Genomic DNA, 20,565 nt, shown 5'->3' with positions numbered 1-20,565 from the left:
GAAGTGGACGAAGTGGACGAAATGGACGAAGTGGACGAATTGGAGCAAGTGGAGGAAGTGGACGATGTGGAGGAAGTGGACAAAGTCGACGAAGTGCACGAAGTTGACGAAGTGGAGGATGTAGAGGAAGTGGACGATGTGGAGGAAGTGGACGAAGTGGAAGAAGAAGTGGAGGAAGTGGAGGAAGTTGACGAAGTGGACGAAGTTCACAAAGTGGACAAAGTGGAAGAAGGGGTAGAAGCGGAAGAAGAAGTGGAGGAAGTGGAGGAAGTGGAGGAAGTGGATGAAGTTGACGAAGTGGAGGAAGTGGAGGAAGTGGAGGAAGTGGAGGAAGTGGATGAAGTGGAGGAAGTTGACGAAGTGGACGAAATGGAAGAAGTGGAGGAAGTGGACGAAGTGGAGGAAATGGATGAATGGATGAAGTTGACAAAGTCGACGAAGTGGACGAAGTGGAGGATATAGAGGAAGTGGACGATGTGGAGGAAGTGGACGAAGTGGAAGAAGAAGTGGAGGAAGTGGAGGAAGTTGACGAAGTGGACGAAGTTTACAAAGTGGACGAAGTGGAAGAAGGGGTAGAAGCGGAAGAAGAAGTGGACGAAATGGACGAAATGAACGAAGTGGACAAAGTCGACGAAGTGGAGGAAGTGGAGGAAGTGGAGGAAGTGAAGGAGGTGGAGGAAGGGGAGGAGGTGGAGGAAGTGGAGGCAGTGGACGAAGTTGAGGAAGCGGACGAATTGGAGGAAGTGGAGGAAGTAGTGGAAGTGGAGGAAGTGGAGGAAGTGGACGGAGTGGAGGGAGTGCAAGAAAAACTGGACCAAGTGCACGAAGTGGACGATTGGGACGAAGTGGACGAAGTGGAGGAAGTCGACGAAGTTGAGGAAGTTGACAAAGTGGACGAAGTTGACGAAGTGGACGAAGTGGAGCAAGTGGACGAAGTAGACAAAGTAGAGGAAGTCGAGGAAGTGGACGAAGTTGACGAAGTGGACGAAATGTAAGAAATGGACGAAGTGGAGGAAGTGGAGGAAGTGGAAGAAGTGGAGGAAGTGGTGGAAGTAGAAGAAGTGGAGGAAGTGGAGGAAGGGGAGGAAGTGGTGGAAGTTGGGGAAGTGGAGGAAGCGGACGAAGTGGACGAAGTTGACGAAGTTGACGAAGTGGACGAAGGGGACGAAGTGGACGAAGTGGAAGAAGAAGTGGATGAAATGGACGAAGTGGACGAAGTTGACGATGTGGAGGAAGTGGATGAAGGAGAGGAAGTGGAGGAAGTGGAGGAAGTGGACGCTATGGACGAAGTGGACGAAGGTGAAGAATAACTGAAGGAAGTGGAAGAAGTGGAGGAAGTGGAGGAAGTGGAAGAAGCTGACGAACTTGATGAAGTTGAGGATGTGGACGAAGGTTACGAAGTCGATGAAGTGGAGGAAGTGGTCGAAGTGCACGAGGTGGACGAAGTGGACGAAACGGACGAAGTGGAGGAAGTGGACGAACTGGAGGAAGTAGAGGAGGAAGTGGAGGAGGTTGACGAAGTGGAAGAAGTGGAAGAAGAAGTGGACGAAATGGACGAAGTGGACGAACTTCACGAAGTTGACGATGTGGACGAAGTGGACGAAGTGGAGGAGGTGGAGAAAGTGGAGCAAGTGGTGGAAGTGGAGGAAGTATGGGAAGTGGACGAAGAGGAAGAAGAAGTGGAGGAAGTGGAGGAAGTTGGGGAAGTTGAGGAAGTTGACGAAGTGGATAATAAAGAAATACATGGTATTGTATTTAACTACAACGATTAAACTAGAAAGTGAAGAACACGTTGCAGCTTGGAATGAAATTAAATGCAAGATTCCGTTAACCAATTTAATGCATAGAGCAACTTCACAAGCAGCAGGAATTGGAATAAGAAAATGAGACCTAATAAATGAAGTGCTACGAAAAAGTACAAAGAAAATAAATTAGAAAACATTATCATGGCAGCGGGAATAAAAAGAAATGCAACATGCTAATAAGTGAAAGGCACAAGAAACTCCATGCAACTAGAATAAAACTTCAAGAAAAAGTGTGTGAACTTCTCAAATTAAAATCACTGTGTGCTTACTGCTGGAAAAAAAAAACCCGAGAGACCCCTTTCTCCATGAATCATCACCATGTAGTTCTCGTGGATGTGCAGCTGCTGGACGAAATGGAAAGCAGTTTTCAAACTTAATCAATCACCGTGATGCTATTGTCTAAAGAAAGAAGCACTCATTTCTCGTTGCTGGAATAAAAATCAAAACTTCATTTATGAATCACCTTGCACACCAACGCTGCACATTCATTGATAGACTGAAAACTTCAAAGTAAAAAAAATGCATGAACTAATTTAAAAGGGCAATGAGTAAATCAGCAAAATTAAATTAACGTGGAGCTTTTCCCTAACATCGTGTGCTTCTTAATTGAAAACGAAACTAGCGCCTTCAATGTGCCATCTCCTGCTTGGAGCTCTCTATTCAGCCGTAACCTTCCATCTCCCAATGTCCGTGTGTTTTTTTTCTTTTCAGTGAAAGATAATCTAATGTAACAGTGCTCCCCCCTCCGTTTTCAGTTACTAGGTCACCTCATTCACAGCAAAAAGCATCCTCCGTGGTCCTGCAGCTCCAGCCCAAAAGAGTGTGTCCGTTTATTGCTGTGTTGTGCACCTCCCATTCTTGCTGCTGGGCCATGGAGGCTGCTGGAAAATGAAGCCCAACGTGCTGACTCCCAAGCTACTGGAACGCTTCTCGGCTGGACACAAGGCTGCTACTGTGTGCTTTGGGCCGTGTTGCTGCTGCTGGAAGAACATCTCCGAATGAAAGCCACTCCACTTCTCGCTGAGATCTGGAATTGAAGGCTTGCTGGACTCCTTTGGGCCGTGATGAAGCTTACTTCAGCCTGCTGCCAGCGTGTCCCGGCCGTGCACCTCTTAATCTGTGTGTGCACCTCTCCGTGTTGTCTTCTATGGGCCCATGTGGTTTCTTTCTTTTCACTAAATGAAGCCCCTTTCATTCACGTGCTGGATGCTCCAAAAGTGCTGCTGGAATAAACGTGTGCTTCCAAAAAGAAAAGTGGATCAGCGTCTTCACTTCTTCCAGCCGTCACACCCCTTTAAGCTTCTCCAAATTAAATCAGCTACACTTTTTCCTAAGCCAAAAGAATGAATTTCCTCTCCTGCCTGCTACCTCCTTCCCGTGAGCTTTACTAAGCCAATGTAAAATAATGTGAGTGGTGGCCCCCTCATTCCTTCCAGCTTCACGGACTCACACATTTAATTTTCCAAAGAAAAATTCTCCAATGTGGCAGCTTGCACTTTTTCCTCTTAAAGCACAATTATGAGATGTGGAGGCCGTGAGTGCCTCCCAAGCTGTTGGATTCCTTGTTTAAGAGTGTTGGGAGGTTTTAGCACTGTCCAATGATCAATTCCAGCCACCACAATTACTAAACAGCAAGCAAACAATGCAACAGATTAGAAATCACTCAAACAGTAATTACTGGACTGACATATGAGAGTAAAATAAATACTGGGAACAGCACAGAACGAATTTGAACAAAGTAAAAACTATACGTTAAAATAGACATCCAGACGAAACTATGAAAAAAAATTGCATGGAAAACGGATAAGAATTGAACTCAAACGAAGACACACAAGTTGACACAACATTCACGCGGCAGCCAACGAAAATAAAAATGGCTAAGATGCATTGGCTCAATTTCCATTTCTCATTTAGCTTTCTAATGTCCCAAAAAGTTATCCAAAATTTTCCCATAATTAATAATGCAAAATAATAAGCTCAGATAATTCAAATTAGTTAAAATAAGAATTTCCGATCAAATTAAGCACAATTAGGAAAAACAGGAAAATACCGGACGTTTAAGCATAATTCCCCGACTAATTCTAGCACATTAAACTAAGTGAAGTGAGGAAAATATTGGTTCATCAAAATAGACCACACTTAGTCTTTTGCACTCCTGGGCAAAATCAAGACGCAAATCAAGGAATAGTTCAGAGGACATCCAGGGAAGTGACACAATTCAGCAAACACAAAACAAAGATTAACAATGACAGAAACAGAATTACACAGTTCTCAAGGAATCTGGACCAAGAAAGGAAGTAGATAATATCCAACACAAAATCAAAGAAAGCAGATACTCATGAAATCATCCAAGCAATTCAAAACATGGCAAAATGATCAATCAGTTCAAGAGGTGAATCAAAAGTAACAAAACCTCACAGATGCACTATCAGTGTTTCTCTCAAGTGTATAAGGTGAAGAATTTCAACTCAATGCACTCAAGAAAGCAAACAACAACAGACTTGGCAAGCCTCTAATATCAAAACTCAAGCACATACGCATGTTCAAATCAAAAGGTCTTTTCATGGTTGTAATGGGGCAAAGGACAAGGGAAGATATATCTGGATAAGAAGCTACAAACCATAAGGAACAGAGGAGCAATGGGGAACAAGTGTAAACACATTCAAACACACCCACAACCTCTACTTCCGTCCTCTTCTTGACTCCATTATTCACAATTATTCACAATTTTTTTTTCATTTTTTTACTGTTTTTCTGCTCTCTTTTTTTTCATCCTGTCTCTTTTCTTTTCTTCTCTTTTCAAAACAAAACTGTAAAAGACAAGATACACACATATTTACCAAAACAAAACAAGAAGAGGAACCAACTAGCCAACTCATCAGAAACCCCTAAGAGACCACACTTGTTCCCAAAACACTTCCAAAGCTCCAAAATTCCCTAAGGTTAAGGTAATCATGGTTTTTCACTTAGGGCTAGTGTATGAGCTTCAAAACAAAGAAATAGGGGAAAGTATAGGCTCAAAAGGGGTTATCAAAGGATCAAAACAAGGTAAGCTTATTTGGCTAGAGAGGCTCAAGAACAAAATTGCCTTTATCACTTCCAAACATGCATATCAATCAAGAATCATCAAAAAGAGTCAAGCGAAGGCATATGCGCAAGCAATCAAGAGACATATCACACACAAGAAAGAACATAAAGTGGCTCAAATCTCACACAGGGTAATTCTGTCACAATCAATTCAACTCTCAAAAATCATAACCATCTTCCCAAGCAAAGAAAAGCAAGGATTTCAAACAAATCAGAGTATCAATGAAGTGAAAGACACATCTACAACCTAAACAAAGTCCAGAAATCAAGAGAAACATGTAAAACTGTACACAAGACACGACAAAAATAACCTAGAAAAGAAAAAATTTAACCAAGAAAACAAAAACTAACAAAGACAAATAAAAATCTCCCCCAATAGACCACACTTAAACTACACAGTGTCCTCAATGTGTCACAATCAGCAGATCAAACAATCAGAACAGTCATCAGATATCGACAAAGTGCAATAAAAGTGAGGAAAAGGGGAGAAGAGAGAAAGAAAACTCCCCTGATCATGGTGGCAGTTGCCAATTTTGGACTTGCAGGGGGATGTCTTCCGCCATTGGATCCAGCCAGGAAGTTTTGAGGAAGAATTGCTTCATCCTCCAGATTTGATCTAGCAGGGAGATATCATCCACAGCTGGATCTAAGAAGCAAAGATTGTCGATGAGCAGGTTCAGCTAGTGCCTATTGATCTTGAAGCTTTTGTCAGTGTTAGCACCTTTATTTTCCACTGTGGGTGCATGTTGGTCAAATTCCTGTGTACCTCCTGCAACATGGTTAGTGCAATGTGGCTCCAAAGAAATGGCATGCAGAGGTATAACACCCAATCCCAATTTATCAGACTGAACCTCAGATACATCCTCAGAACATGAATCAATTTCAAAATCACAAGCAATATCAACTGCAGACTCAGATTCATGTTCAATGCATGGAGAATAAACATTCGGATGCGACAGCAAAAATTGGTTCTCATCATGCATAGAGGGGAAATTAAAATCAGACTCAACAACAATATAATCATCAGTATACCTCTCAACCACATAATCATCAACATAATCAAATTGAGGTATGCTTACCTCCTCTTCCTTGAAGATTGCAAAAGTGTGGGAAGATGAAGGTGGTCTACCTGGTTCAGGGTTATTGCTTATTTCTGCCTGCTCCTCAAAATACTCATCACTCTCCTCAGGTGCAAGAGTAGGGACATAGTATGATGGGAAAGTAGATGGCACAATAGTAAGTTCATGACTCTTCTCCCCATCTTCTATGTTGATGCCACTATCATCATCATCTGGAATCTGAACAGTCTGAAATGGTAACTCTGAATCTTGAGACTGTTCCTTAGTGAGTTGAGTGGCCATCTGCCCTATCTGATCAGTCATACTCTGAATGGCAGCTCCTATTTCTTGCTGGAACTGCATGTTCTCTTGCCGAAACTGAAGGTTCTGCATGGTCATCTGCTCCAACAACTCCTTCAATGTAGGCTCAGAAGTAGAAGGCTGAGGAGCTATTTCGGCAGGAGCACTATACTGCTGACTCTCGTATTGCTGGACTGGTGGAGGCATAAAAGTACTCTGGAATGGTGGTTCTTGATATTGATGCTGTGGAGCATCATACCATCCCAAGGTAGGGTCATTCCATCCAAGACCGTTGCTGTAAGCATATTGCACAGGGGAAAATTTGCTCAGAAACTGATGCTCAAGATATCCCCAATCGGTAACGGATCTTAGAGGAAGAGAGTCTTTCCAATCCTTAGCTGCTCCTTGTAATGAATGCGGAAATGCGCTCAAGAAAATGTAATCAAGAGGGACATCTGGAGGCTTCATTGAAGAGCACATGATGTGGAGCTCCTCCAAATGTCTGTGTGGGCATTCTCCTGCAAAACCATGAAACTTAGGCAGCAAATGTATCAGTCCAGGGGTGAGATCGCAATGAAGATCATCCTCCTTAAGTGAAACCGGCTCACAAAGAGCACTCTCAGAAATTAGAGGATGAGTCATATTGTTCTCAACATAGAAATCAGCAGAATATGAATTACAATCAGAGTAACATGCAGGAGGAGAATCATAATCAGAGGCACTAGCAAAACAAGCAGTATTCACGAAATCAAAATAGGTAGACATGGAAAAAGAAGAATACTAAAAATCACGAAACAAATAAAACACAACACATTTATACATGCAACACGCACACACAAAACAGAACATCACATCACATCACAATACAAGACAAAACACAACACACACAAACACAACAAAAACCTAAGACCGAACCGTTGGTCCCCGGCAGCGGCGCCATTTTGATGAGAGGGTCGCACCTCCCAACAAAAGTTGTGCATAAAAGAATGCAGTATAGTACTAGGAAGTGACTCCTAGGTCGTCTCTCAAGGACCAATTTTGGTTCAGTCTCAGATCAAACACGTAGTGGGGGGGGGGGGTTTGAAAGTGTTTTTGTGATTACAAAAGAACTAAATTAAAACTAGGAATTAAACACGATCGAACATAATTGAAAACATTAAAATAAATCGGCAAAGCATGAAGACCGAACGGTCGTACAACGAGATGTGCGAACTAATTAAAATTCAGCAGATAATAAAGAAATACATGGTATTGTATTTAACTACAACGATTAAACTAGAAAGTGAAGAACACGTTGCAGCTTGGAATGAAATTAAATGCAAGATTCCGTTAACCAATTTAATGCATAGAGCAACTTCACAAGCAGCAGGAATTGGAATAAGAAAATGAGACCTAATAAATGAAGTGCTACGAAAAAGTACAAAGAAAATAAATTAGAAAACATTATCATGGCAGCGGGAATAAAAAGAAATGCAACATGCTAATAAGTGAAAGGCACAAGAAACTCCATGCAACTAGAATAAAACTTCAAGAAAAAGTGTGTGAACTTCTCAAATTAAAATCACTGTGTGCTTACTGCTGGAAAAAAAAAAAAACCCGAGAGACCCCTTTCTCCATGAATCATCACCATGTAGTTCTCGTGGATGTGCAGCTGCTGGACGAAATGGAAAGCAGTTTTCAAACTTAATCAATCACCGTGATCCTATTGTCTAAAGAAAGAAGCACTCATTTCTCGTTGCTGGAATAAAAATCAAAACTTCATTTATGAATCACCTTGCACACCAACGCTGCACATTCATTGATAGACTGAAAACTTCAAAGTAAAAAAAATGCATGAACTAATTTAAAAGGGCAATGAGTAAATCAGCAAAATTAAATTAACGTGGAGCTTTTCCCTAACATCGTGTGCTTCTTAATTGAAAACGAAACTAGCGCCTTCAATGTGCCATCTCCTGCTTGGAGCTCTCTATTCAGCCGTAACCTTCCATCTCCCAATGTCCGTGTGTTTTTTTTTTCAGTGAAAGATAATCTAATGTAACAGTGCTCCCCCCTCCGTTTTCAGTTACTAGGTCACCTCATTCACAGCAAAAAGCATCCTCCGTGGTCCTGCAGCTCCAGCCCAAAAGAGTGTGTCCGTTTATTGCTGTGTTGTGCACCTCCCATTCTTGCTGCTGGGCCATGGAGGCTGCTGGAAAATGAAGCCCAACGTGCTGACTCCCAAGCTACTGGAACGCTTCTCGGCTGGACACAAGGCTGCTGCTGTGTGCTTTGGGCCGTGTTGCTGCTGCTGGAAGAACATCTCCGAATGAAAGCCACTCCACTTCTCGCTGCTGGATCTGGAATTGAAGGCTTGCTGGACTCCTTTGGGCCGTGATGAAGCTTACTTCAGCCTGCTGCCAGCGTGTCCCGGCCGTGCACCTCTTAATCTGTGTGTGCACCTCTCCGTGTTGTCTTCTATGGGCCCATGTGGTTTCTTTCTTTTCACTAAATGAAGCCCCTTTCATTCACGTGCTGGATGCTCCAAAAGTGCTGCTGGAATAAACGTGTGCTTCCAAAAAGAAAAGTGGATCAGCGTCTTCACTTCTTCCAGCCGTCACACCCCTTTAAGCTTCTCCAAATTAAATCAGCTACACTTTTTCCTAAGCCAAAAGAATGAATTTCCTCTCCTGCCTGCTACCTCCTTCCCGTGAGCTTTACTAAGCCAATGTAAAATAATGTGAGTGGTGGCCCCCTCATTCCTTCCAGCTTCACGGACTCACACATTTAATTTTCCAAAGAAAAATTCTCCAATGTGGCAGCTTGCACTTTTTCCTCTTAAAGCACAATTATGAGATGTGGAGGCCGTGAGTGCCTCCCAAGCTGTTGGATTCCTTGTTTAAGAGTGTTGGGAGGTTTTAGCACTGTCCAATGATCAATTCCAGCCACCACAATTACTAAACAGCAAGCAAACAATGCAACAGATTAGAAATCACTCAAACAGTAATTACTGGACTGACATATGAGAGTAAAATAAATACTGGGAACAGCACAGAACGAATTTGAACAAAGTAAAAACTATACGTTAAAATAGACATCCAGACGAAACTATGAAAAAAAATTGCATGGAAAACGGATAAGAATTGAACTCAAACGAAGACACACAAGTTGACACAACATTCACGCGGCAGCCAGCGAAAATAAAAATGGCTAAGATGCATTGGCTCAATTTCCATTTCTCATTTAGCTTTCTAATGTCCCAAAAAGTTATCCAAAATTTTCCCATAATTAATAATGCAAAATAATAAGCTCAGATAATTCAAATTAGTTAAAATAAGAATTTCCGATCAAATTAAGCACAATTAGGAAAAACAGGAAAATACCGGACGTTTAAGCATAATTCCCCGACTAATTCTAGCACATTAAACTAAGTGAAGTGAGGAAAATATTGGTTCATCAGTGGACGAAGTTGACGAATTTGACGAAGTGGACGAAGTGGACGAAGTGAACGAAGTGGACGAAGTTGACGAAGTGGAGGAAATGGAGTAAGTGGACGAAGGGGAGGAAGTGAATGAAGTGGACGAAGTTGGCAAAGTTGACAAACTGGACGAAGTGGGCGAAGTTGACGAAGTGGAGGAAGTGGAGGAAGTAGAGGAACTGGAGGAAGTGGAGGAAGTGGAAGAAGTGGGTGAAGTGGACGATGTGGACGAAGAGGAAGTGGAGGAAGTTGGGGAAGTGGAGGAAGTTGACCAAGTGGACGAAGTTAAGGAAGTTGACGAAGTTGAGGAATTTGATGAAGAGGACGAAGTGGACGGAGTGGACGAAATGGACGAAGTGGAGGAAGTGGACGAAGTTGACGAGGTGGACGAAGTGGACTAAGTGGACGAAGTGGACGAAGTGGATGAACTGGACGAAGTGGACGAAGTGGAGGAAGTTGGCGAAGTTGACAAAGTGGACGAAGTTGTCGAACTGGAGGAAGTGGAGGAAGTGGAGGAAGTAGAGGATGTCGACGAAGTGGACGAAGTGGAAGAATAACTGGAGGAAGTGGAATACGGGGAGGAAGTGGAGCAAGTGGAGGAAGTTGACGAAGTGGAAAAAGTTGACGAACTTGACGAAGTGTACGAAATGGACGAAGTTGACGATGTGGATGAAGTTGACAAAGTGGACAAAGTGTACGAAGTAGACGAAGTGGAGGAAGTGGACGAAGTGGAGGAAGTGGAGGAAGTGGAAGAAGTAGAGGAGGAAGTGGAGGAAGTGGACGAAGTTGACAAAGTGGAAGAAGTGGAAGAAGAAGTGGACGAAATGGACGAAGTGGACGAAGTTGACGATGTGGACGAAGTGGACGAAGTTGACGATGTGGACGAAGTGGACGAAGTGGAGGAAGTGGAGGAAGTGAAGGAAGTGAAGGAAGTGGACGAAGTAGACGAAGTGAATGAAGTGGACGAAGTGGACGAAGTGCAAGAATAATTGGAGGAAGTAGACGAAGTGGAGGAAGTTGACGAAGTGGAAGAAGTTGACGAACTTGACGAAGTAGACGACGTGGATGAAGTCGACAATGTGGACGAAGGTTACGAAGTGGATGAAGTGGAGGAAGTGGACGAAGTGTATGAAGTGGACGAAGTGGACGAAACGGACGAAGTGGAGGAAGTGGACGAAGTGGAGGAAGTAGAGGAGGAAGTCCTGGACGAAATCGACGAAGTGGACGAAGTTGACGAAGTGGACGAAGTGGACGAAGTGGACGAAGTGGACGAACTGGAGGAAGTGGAGGAAGTGGAGAAAGTGGAGGAAGTGGACGAGGTGGACGAAGTGGAGGAAGTGGACGAAGTGGAGGAAGTATAGGAAGTGGAGGAAGTGGAGGATGTGGACGAAGTGGAAGAATGACTGGAGGAAGTGGAATACGGGGAGGAAATGGAGCAAGTGGAGGAGGTTGACGAAGTGGAAGAAGTTGACGAACTTGACGAAGTGTACGAAATGGACGAAGTTGACGATCTGGACGAAGTTGACGAAGTGGACGAAGTTGAGAAAGTGGAGGAAGTGGAGGAACTGGAGGAAGGAGAGGAAGTGGAGGAAGTGGTGGAAGTGGAGGAAGTGGAGGATGTGGTCGCTATGGACGAAGTGGACGAAGGGGAAGAATAAGAGAAGGAAGTGGAAGATGTGGAGGAAGTAGAGGAAATTGACGAAGTGGAAGAAGTTGACGAATTTGACGAAGTTGAGGATGTGGACGAAGGTTACGAAGTCGACGACATGGAGGAAGTGGTCGAAGTGCACGAAGTGGACAAAGTGGACGAAACGGACGAAGTGAAGGAGGTGGACGAACTAGAGGAAGTCGAGGAGGAAGTGGAGGAGGTTGACGAAGTGGAAGAAGTGGAAGAAGAAGTGGACGAAATGAACGAAGTGGACGAACTTGACGAAGTTGACGATGTGGACGAAGTGGAGAAGGTGGAGGAAGTGGAGGAAGTGGTGGAAGTGGAGGAAGTATGGCAAGTGGATGAAGAGGAAGAAGAAGTGGAGGAAGTGGAGGAAGTTGAGGAAGTGGAGGAAGTTGACGAAGTCGACGAAGTTGACGAATTTGACAAAGTTGACGAAGTGGACGAAGTGGACGAAGTGGACGAATGGGAGGAAGTGGATGAAGTGGACGAAGTTGGCAAAGTTGACAAACTGGACGAAGTGGGCGAAGTTGACGAAGTGGAGGAAGTGGAGGAAGTGGACGATGTGGACGAAGAGGAAGTGGAGGAAGTTGGGGAAGTGGAGGAAGTTGACCAACTGGACGAAGTTGAGGAAGTTGACGAAGTTGAGGAATTTGACGAAGTGGACGAAGTGGACGAAATGGACGAAGTGGAGGAAGTGGATGAAGTTGACGAGGTGGACGAAGTGGACTAAGTGGACGAAGAGGAGGAAGTGGATGAAGTGGACGAAGTGGATGAAGTGGACGAAGTGGAGGTAGTGGACGAAGTTGGCGAAGTTGACAAAGTGGACGAAGTTGTCGAACTAGAGGAAGTGGAGGAAGTGGAGAAAGTGGAGGAAGTGGACGAGGTGGACGAAGTGGAGGAAGTGGACGAAGTGGAGGAAGTAGAAGAAGTGGAGGAAGTGGACGAAGTGGAGGAAGTGGAGGAAGTGGAGGATGTCGACGAAGTGGACGGAGTGGCAGAATAACTGGAGGAAGTGGAATACGGGGAGGAAGTGGAGCAAGTGGAGGAAGTTGACGAAGTGGAAGAAGTTGACGAAGTGTACGAAATGGACGAAGTTGACGATGTGGAGGAAGTTGACGAAGTGGACGAAGTTGATGAAGTGGACAAAGTGTACAAAGTGGACGAAGTGGAGGACGTGGAGGAAGTGGAGGAAGTGGACGAAGTAGAGGAGGAAGTGGAGGAAGTGGACGAAGTTGACGAAGTTGACGATGTGGACGAAGTGGACGAAGTGGAGGAAGTGGAGGAAGTGGAGGAAGAGGAGGAAGTGGACGAAGTGAAGGAAGTGGAGAAGTGGAGGAAGTGGACGATATGGACGAAGTGGTCGAAGTGCAAGAATAATTTGAGGAAGTAGAAGAAGTGGAGGAAGTGGAGGAAGTTGACGAAGTGGAAGAAGTTGACGAACTTAACGAAGTGGACGACGTGGATGAAGTCGATGATGTGGACGAAGGTTACGAAGTGGACGAAGTGGAGGAAGTGGACGAAGTGGAGGAGGTAGAGGAGGAAGTCCTAGACGAAATCGACGAAGTGGACGAAGTTGAAAAAAAGTTGACGAAGTGGACGAAGTGGACGAAGTGGATGAAGTGGACGAAGTGGACGAATTGGAGGAAGTGGACGAAGTGGAGAAAGTTGAGGAAGTGGACGAGGTGGAGGAAGTGGAGGAAGTGGAGGAAGTGGAGGAAGTGGAGGATGTGGACGAAGTGGACGACTTGTAAGAATAACTGGAGGAAGTGGAATACGGGGAGGAAGTGGAGCAAGTGGAGGAAGTTGACGAAGTTGAAGAAGTTGACGAACTTGATTAAGTGTACGAAATGGACGAAGTTGACGATGTGGACGAAGTTGACGAAGTGGACGAAGTTGACAAAGTGGACAAAGTGTACGATGTGGACGAAGTGGAGGAAGTGGACGAAGTGGAGGAAGTGGACGAAGTAGAGGAGGAAGTGGAGGAAGTTGACAAAGTGGAAGAAGTGGACGAAATGGATGTGTCAACACTCAATTTTGTCCGGGTTGTAAAAGATTGTTTTTATTGGTTATTTATTATTTTCCTTTTATTTTATTTTACCTTTTTGTTTTATTCTATTTTTATGTATTTAGATCTTTGCTTTTAATTCAATTTCTATTTTATTTCGTATTTTCAATTTGTTTTAATAGAGTTAATTAATCAAAATAATTAAAAAATTGAAAAATAAAATTAAAAATAATTAAAAAATAAAATAAAATTGAAATAAAAAAATAAAAAAAATAAAAAAAAAACGTGGAAAAGGGGGAGAGGATGAATGGGACGCGTGTCTGAAGGAGGGAGACAAGGTTGTTAGAAAGGATTTTTCTAAGATTTTTTTGGAAAAAAAAAGGGGGACCAGGTGGTTACGAGGAGGATTCCAAAGATTTTGGGGAGAGGATTGTTTTGGATCAGAGAGAGGAAAAGGGGAAAGGAGGGCACACGAGGAACCATCATCTGGAATCATCATCCAGAGTCAGCATTGGCACCGGCACCGGCGAGAAGAGATCACCGGCTACGCAGCGAACGATAGCAGCAGCCGTAGCAACAGGTAAGTCTCTGTTTCATCTGTACATCCAGACTCATCATGACCGCTTACTGCATAACTGCTTCTTATGCTTATTCCATCATGAATGCTTTTCCTCTGAACATCATGAGTTCCCTCATCACCAACCTCCCCTTCCATTCATTCTCTGTTTCACCACGTTCCCTCTCTCCTTCCTAACTCTCACGCTCACGGCCAATCTCAACAAACCAAATCCAAAACCCATCGCACAATCCAAGAATGAAGGGATGAGCTGGAGCGATGGCCGACGATGGTCTCGGCGGTGAAAGGCGGAGAGCTCGACGAAGAAGAGGCAGCCCGCATGTTTGAACTGGCGGAGACGAACCCCTCCCTGGGTTGCCAGTATCGGAGAGTGCAGACAAGAGCAAGGAAGCAGTGGCGCGGTATGGCGCGGCGTGGCGCGGTGGATAGATCGAGAGAGACGACGGCATGGTAGCTGGTCCGTAGAGGCAGTGATACGGTGGCCACCTTCGTTGCGGTGGCTAGTCTGGTCCGCGGTGGTCAATCGGAAGAAGACGTGGTCGTTGAGTGACAGAAGTGAGTGTCTCTGAACCCTTTTGATCAGAGAGAAGGAAGCATTGGCCTCATTTGAGAGGAGCAGCATGAGGAGTGAATGAGAGTGGGAAGGTAGAACCCCTAGGAAATTCTAGGTTAGAAACCATTCAATTGGGCCAGGCCCAAAATCGAGCGTACGTCCAGGAACCTTTGGCTTTTTTTGAACGTTCGTCATCCAGCCACATCTTCCCAACGAACGCTCGTCTCAAACGAGCGCTCGTCATTCGGTCTCCACTTCCCACATCTTCCCAACGAACGCTCGTCCATAACGAGCGTTCGTCATCCAGCCTCATCTTCACAACGAACGCTCGTCCCAAACGAGCCCTCGTCATTCGGTCTCAGCTTCCCACATCTTCCCAACGAACGCTCGTCCATAACGAGCGTTCGTCATCCAGCCACATTTCCCCAACGAATGCTCGTCCATAACGAGCGTTCGTCATCCAGCCACATCTTCCCAACGAACGCTCGTCCATAACGAGCGTTCGTCATCCAGCCACATCTTCCCAACGAACGCTCGTCCATAACGAGCGTTCGTCATCCAACCTCATTTTCCCAACGAACGCTCGTCCCAAACGAGCGCTCGTCATTCGTTCGTCATCCAACCTCATTTTCCCAACGAACGCTCGTCCCAAACGAGCGCTCGTCATTCGGCCTCCACTTCCCACAGCTTCCCAACGAACGCTCTTCCATAACGAGCGTTCGTTATCCCACCTCATCTACCCAACGAGCGCTCGTCGACTAGCCTCCTCTTCTCAGCGTCCGTTCGTCACATCATCCAATGAACGCTCGTCATCTACCTTACTGTACTCAACGTACGTTCGTCGTATCACCCAACGAACGCTCGTCATTCAGTCTATTTTTCTCAACGTACGTTCGTCACCTCTCCACAACGAGCGCTCGTGACTCTGAATCTTTTCCTAACGTACGTTCGGCCTTTACCACGGACCGTTCGTTATCCAAGCTTTTAGACTGACCGTTCGACATTATATTATTTTTAATTTGGTACCCCTATTTTTATTATTATTTAATTATTCATTTGTCTTTTTATTTATCTTATTTCATTTCATTTTTATTTTATTACTTTATCTTATTTATTTCTTTTAAATATCCAATTATTTCAAAATATATATATATATAATAATTTTACTTATATACATATATAAAATAGAAAATTACAAAAATTTGTTTTAAAGGTTAAGCACACGTGTGACCGCTCGCGTCGTCCTTGTGCTAAAAACCTTTTCTTCTTCTCTAAATAAATTTACAAAAATTTGTTTTAAAGGTTAAGCACACGTGTGACCGCTCGCGTCGTCCTTGTGCTAAAAACCTTTTCTTCTTCTCTAAATAAATTTACAAAAAAAATAGTTTTGAAGGTTAAGCACACTTGTGACCGCTCGCGTCGTCCTTGTGCTAAAAACCTTTTCTTCTTCTTTAAATAAATTTACAAAAGAAATAGTTTTGAAGGTTAAGCACACGTGTGACCGCTCGCGTCGTCCTTGTGCTAAAAACCTTTTCTTCTTCTTTAAATAAATTTACAAAAGAAATACGTTTTGAAGGTTAAGCACACGTGTGACCGCTCGCGTCGTCCTTGTGCTAAAAACCTTTTCTTAAATAAAATTTCAAAAAAATACGTTTAAAAGTTGAACACTCGTGTGATCGTTCGCATCGTCCTAGTGTTCAATACTTTTCTCTCTTATTTACGTAATATTAAACGAGGGTACGAGTGCTCGTGCGATCGTCCGCATCAGCCTAGCACTCAATACTCTCAAGTCTTCCTAAATAAGTAAATAACGGTATGAGTGCTCGTGTGATCGTCCGCATCGTCTTAGTGCTTAATATCGTTATTTCTCTTTTTTTAAAAAAAAAAAGATGATTAAAAATATTTAAATATCATTTTAAAGGTATGAGTACTCGTGCGACCGTTCGCGTTGGCCTAGTACTCATTACCTTCTTTTTCTCAAAAATATTAAAAAACATAAAATCTCCAAAAATTAAAAACATCTGCTTTTCCAAACAACAAACAATCTCTTAACTAGAACTACGTAACCCTGATTTCTCATTTTCAATGAGAATACGTAGGAGCAAGGTCAATCCTTGTCGCGCCCAAAAAACTAAAAAATATGTTTTGTTTATTTAGAATTTTATTTTAGGGGATAATTAAACATTTTAAAAACCGCATCATATCCGTGCATTTAGTTAAAGGTACTGCCTTAGGGCAGGCGTTGTGGGGTGCTAACACCTTCCCCACGCGTAACCGACTCCCGAACCCAATCTTTGGTTTTAGTGGACCGTGCTTTATCATTTTATGGTTTTTCCGTAGTTTTCCAAAATAAACTATGGTGGCGACTCCAAATCTCTTTTCAAAACCCGTTTCTTTATGGATCGTCGTCCCGTCGCGATTCCGGTTGCGACAGATGGCGACTCCACTGGGGACGTCTAGAGAGTCGAGTCATTTAATTAGATGCGCGAATTTGGTGTGGTTTTGCTTTGTGTTTTTCTTTCCCTTTTCTCTATCTATGTGTGATATTTGGAATAACTGCAATAACTGTGGAATATTGAACCCTAGGGTAGACAATATGTTTATATCTGCCTGGGAATTTTTCTGGTTGTTTTGCAGGTGAGGGTTTGGGTGTGCATAATTTCCTCCTTTCACACACACACTTTTGGCATATCACGAGTGGGGCCCTATACCCGGGTCTGAGCGTAGCTTAGAATTAGAGGAGTTGTGTAGCGGTGTCACTCTGGGATGTACTTCCTGTTTGGCTATCGTGAGAACTCCAGCTAGAGTCTGTTCTCTTCATATGTGTTTTCACACCTAGTTGATTACTCGACTGTTGTGGAGATGCTTTGAAGGGGACCATAGCTCTAGTGACCTTTGACCTTTAGGTTCAGGAAATCATCCTTGTGAGATTGCATATACTTGACCTTGAACTCAAAGCAATGAACCTTTGGTAGGGCACGATGGGAGGAATATATGCTTCTGTAACCCTCACGCTGTTCGTTTTTTTTATGATATTACATTTCATACCATGCATGTGTTTTGTTTTGTCATGTTATTTTATTATTATGCATCATATTCATACATCATTTAGTAACATGTTAATTTTAAGGGAAATCACAGGTACCTACTTGACTTCATACGAGATGGATGTTAACACAAGATCCGATGCTACACGGCATACCGACTCTTCCGATTTAAGAAAGAAATATAGTCTAAGGACTCATGTTGGAAATTTGACCGGGCTGATAAACTTGGGCAAAAGGCTTAAGACTATAAAGAGAGAAACCTTTCAGAGAAGATATGGAAATTTGTTGAATTTAATGGAGGTTGAAGTACAAATACCCGCTATCACAGCCTTGGCACAATATTATGATTCTCCGCTTCGATGTTTCACATTTCAAGACTTTCAGTTGGCGCCAACCATAGAGGAGTTCGAGCATATCTTGGGTTTGCCATTGGAGGGCACCACTCCCTATCAACATTTAGAGCATCATGCCTCTATACCCACTATTGCTACCATCATGAAATTACATCCCAAGGAGCTTGAAGACAGGATGATGATGAGGAATCAAGTGCATGGGTTATCACAGGGATATCTAGAGCAGTATTTACATCACTTGGCTGATAAAGAGGATTGGGAAACTTTCATGGATGTATTAGCCCTCACCATATATGGCAGTCTTGTTTCCCAAAATAGAAGAATTTGTGGATTACATCGCGATAGACGTCTTCGTGGAGAGTAAAACCAGATCAGAGAATCCTATAACAGCAGTTCTTGCGGATGTTTATGGGACTTTGAGTTTTTACCATGAGAGAAAGGGAAAGAAGATTCTTTGTTGCTTACCGGCGTTGTATACATGGATGACAATGCGCGTGTTTAAGGAGATGGTCGACGTCAAGAGTCTATCGGAGACTTTGTCACACCAAGGGCTTAAAGGTAAAGGAGGAAACGATTGGGCCCGATTCCTTGCCGGCTTGAGCGAAAGAAGTATAAAATGGCGCCTTCCTTGGCTCGGAAATAAACTGGCTATACAACATTGTGGTAGTTTTCTTAATGTGCCTCTCATAGGTGCCCGGTACTGTATAAATTACAACCCTCTTTTGGTGCAAAGACAATTTGGGCATCCTATAAAAGGGGCACCTTCATCAGATTACCTTGCTACCCTATTCATTTATTACGAAGACGGGCATTTCATCGAATTGTTAAGAAAGGTTAAAAGCGCCTGGGAAAATGTTGTTCGAGCAGAGAAGGACTTGAGGGATGGAGTAGTGGATAGCAGTGTTAGTTATCACACCTGGATTCTGGAGAGAGTGAAAGTAGTCAAGCTGCCTTTCAAGTCAATCAAAGATCAATCAGCTAGTGAAGGACCATTTCAAGCCCCAGAAAGTGAAGAGGTGCAACAACTAAAAGCTGAGATGGAGAAATTGAAAATTAGGAATGCTAGGTTGGAAAACGAATTACAAAGGGCGCGTAATGATCTTGTGGATATGAAAAATGATAATGAAGAAAAGTCGCGGGCTTATGAAAACCTTGTCAAAAGCCAGAAGGCTGAGAGGGATTACACATTTCGAGTGAAACAGGATCTAGCCGCCACGAGTAAGGAATTATCCATGAGGGTAAACGAGAAGAAGGTGGCTTTAGAAGAGGGAAAGGAGTGGAAGCACCTCTACGAAGAAGCCAAAAGAGATAAACGAGAAGCCCTGAAGAGATTAAGAGAAGCGCAGATTCAGATAGAAAAAGCGGGGCATGAGATGAAAGAGATGGCCATGTCGTTTGAGGCGGATATGAATAGGGAGCGTTGGAAGCTAACAGAAGCAGAGGAAGAGCATCGAACTCTGATAAAACAAATGGAGGAATATATCGAGGAACAGGAGGAGCGATGGAGGTCGATAGAATTTGAAGAAAGGCATCAGGCCTTGATAAAGCGAATGGAAGAGCACATCGCCGAGCAAGAAATGGCTGTAAAGCACTGGAAGGAAAGATTCTCTCAGTTGGCTGCTTTGGCAAACGGGGCAATTGAAGACATCCCCAGGATGGTGTCGAATGCTGAAGCAAGCACTCATTTTTGTAACTCACCAGCGGAAATAGAATTGTTTATTAATCATTGTAAATGGTTGGTGGGAGAGATGAAATCTTTCATTGCCCGGGCGCGGGATTGATGTACATCGGAATTTTATGTTTTGTTATTTAGACGATGTAATGGATCAAATTTTCTTGAAATGAAAGATAAGGGATGTTTGTTTGGTATCGGCTTGTGTTAATTTTCCATCAGTATTGTCGTCGTTATCCTGTCATTTCCACTTATCATTAGCATGCATCATGTTTTCTTTTGTTTTGCACTTTTCATCCTTATCTAATTTAATTTAATAAAAAATAGCAACAGTACAAGTGAGAAAACAACGGCAAATTTTCCACGACATCCGTACAGGACCAGAGCTAACTCGAAGGTCATGGAGAATTGGGAGCAGTCACACGAATCTATTAAGGCTGATGTTAGCCAGTTGAAGGATCAAATGGCCTAGATTTTGGCGGCTCTCGAAGCCCTGAAGACTACGGGAGGGGCGACGTCTTCGCAAGTTGAGGGAAATGCTCAATATTACCCTCCGTTGTTCAATGCTGGGAGCCAATCTGTTTCATTCCCAATGTATGGATTGCCTCCAGGTTACACCCCACCTGTGGAAGAATACACAGAAGGGGAGCAGGCTTCATTCTCTTTCCCTACCACTGCTAACATACCGCCAATCAATACTCAGGGACCTGTTGTAATGTCTGCACCTATGGTAAATGAAGGGATGCATGCAAGCATGACTGATGGAATACGAGTAACCCCGGTGCCACCTGTGATTACCGGAGAGGGCTTTTCTACAAGGGTTGCGCCATATACTTCGTTTCAGGGGGTAACTAGTAATGTCGATGGGGCAAAGGATAAACTCGAGAGCCTAGAGGCAAGATTGAGGGCTGTGGAGGGGTATGAAAGTTATGGATTTGGGGATGTTTCTAGATTGAGCTTGGTTCCTGGCGTCAAAATTCCA

This window comes from Vigna umbellata, chromosome 2 (assembly GCF_029865625.1).
Source record: "Vigna umbellata cultivar VRB3 chromosome 2, Vumbellata_1.0, whole genome shotgun sequence".
Taxonomy (NCBI): Eukaryota; Viridiplantae; Streptophyta; class Magnoliopsida; order Fabales; family Fabaceae; genus Vigna; species Vigna umbellata.
Note: the sequence above shows the minus strand (reverse complement) of the source record.